The sequence below is a fragment of the Ostrea edulis genome, chromosome 10 (assembly GCF_947568905.1).
Source record: "Ostrea edulis chromosome 10, xbOstEdul1.1, whole genome shotgun sequence".
NCBI lineage: Eukaryota > Metazoa > Mollusca > Bivalvia > Ostreida > Ostreidae > Ostrea > Ostrea edulis.
In genome coordinates, this window is record NC_079173.1 from 18,376,353 (window position 1) to 18,378,380 (window position 2,028).

A 2,028-nucleotide genomic window follows, 5' to 3' on the forward strand; every position below is an offset into this window, starting at 1 on the left:
GTCTATTAACAATATTTTTTTCCATCCATATGTCGATTTGATATATCCCTGTGAGCTCGAAATAAAGGACACCACAGAGTCCTCTACTTCTGCTTCATACTTAGATATTTTATTGAAAGTAGACATTAACGGCAAACTGACAACTCAACTGTATGGCAAACGGGATGATTCCAGCTTCTCCATCGTCAACTTCCCATATTTATGTAGCAATATTCCATTATCACCTGCATATGATGTTTATATATCTCAACTGATTCGATATGCAAGGGCTTGTTCTGGGTATAGTCAGTTTTTAAATCGGGGTAGGCTACCGACAAACAAGTTGATAGTACAGGGGTTTCAACAGGCTCGATTGAAGTCAACATTTCACAAATTCTATGGTCGTCATAACGATCTAGCTCGTCAATACAACCTATCATTTGGTCAAATGCTGTCTGACGTGTTTCATACCGATTTTTAAGCCGTTCTTGGCACACTGATTTTGACTGCGGATAACTCCGTTTACCTGAACAGGATATAGGGCTTACGGTGGGTGTGACCGGTCAACAGGGGATACTTACTTCTCCTAGGCACCTGATCCCACCTCTGGTGTGTCCAGGGGTCCGTGTTTGCTCAATTATCTATTTTGTATTGCTTTTAGGAATTATGAGATTGATTATTGTTCGTTATGTTCACCTTGCATAGAGATATTTTCCAGTTTGGGGATAAAAAGCCAAAATTTGTAAAAATAATAGGTGAACACTGGAGAAACTCTTCAGATCTGATTTAGATGTAATTGACATTTGCAAATATGTATTTGTGAACATATGTAACTCTTTGATTATATATCAAGTTGTTTGACATAGATATGAGGGAATGTACGAGGTCTGGGTCTAAAATATGATTTTGTTTTTAAAAAAATCGCTGAAAACTGAATAACTTCTTCAGATCCTATATATATAATGTGGATCTTTGACAACAATTATTTTCGGAAAGTATACAACAGATTGTTTGACATTAATGCATGGATACTGTTTCAAGTTTTGGGGCAAAACAGGAAATTTGTCATCTAAGTATTGTTAAAAATTGGAAAAAAAATCGAGAATCTCACAAACACAATATGGGCATTTGCAAACATGGATTTTGCTTTAAAGAATGTAGCGAGGTTTATTTATGGATTACTGAAATATTTGTAAGAGATATGCTTGCAGCAGTATTAATCCAGAATTTGTAATCGCATTGCAAATAGCAGTGTCAAGCTCCAGCGTTTGTGAGTAAATTTTACAGTGACCTAAAATGTTTAATAGTGTAATTAACTCCGTACTTCTAGTAAGCTGGTACATAGTCATTTTAAACGTGAGGCGCTTAGTTAATATATCCATTTGCCATTCATAGATGAGGCACCTGTCCTGAAAGTACGATTTGCCATAAACTTTGATTATGAAAAAGATATGGGTTGTCTGATACGACTTGAGAGAAATGCAAAATCATTCTATACACATGTATTCAGAAATGATTGAGAGGTGGCCATTGTAGGTTATTAGCAATTTTGTGGGAGTTAAAGATATACCTTTTGATTATCATAGCAGATTCTTTTACTTGTTTGGCTGAAAGGACTAACACAAATGCATACTCAATTGCTTGTTCAGTAGCAACACTTGCAGAATATATAAGCTCACCTAAATTCGAATTTGCTACCAAATTTGCTTTCTGTTTTTGATTTAGGGTTTCAAGCTTTGTAATCACTGTCACAGCTGTATGTGAGTCAGGATAAATTACAAGTATCTTTCTCTGAGCAGTGCCATTCTTTCAACCACGTAATTCTACACGATATTCATCTCCATATATACGGATAAAGTCAAATTCCTTTTCCTGATGCTCAAACATTATATCATTTTTAGTTTCGAACCTTACTTATTGTTGTCCTTGGGGATCCGTGCTAAAAACGGGGCGGTCCTTCGGATTAAACTGAGGTCCGTGTCACACCAGGTATGGCATAATAAAGATCCATTCCTGCAAAAAGGCTGCAAGCGCCGAGCATAGGCCTCG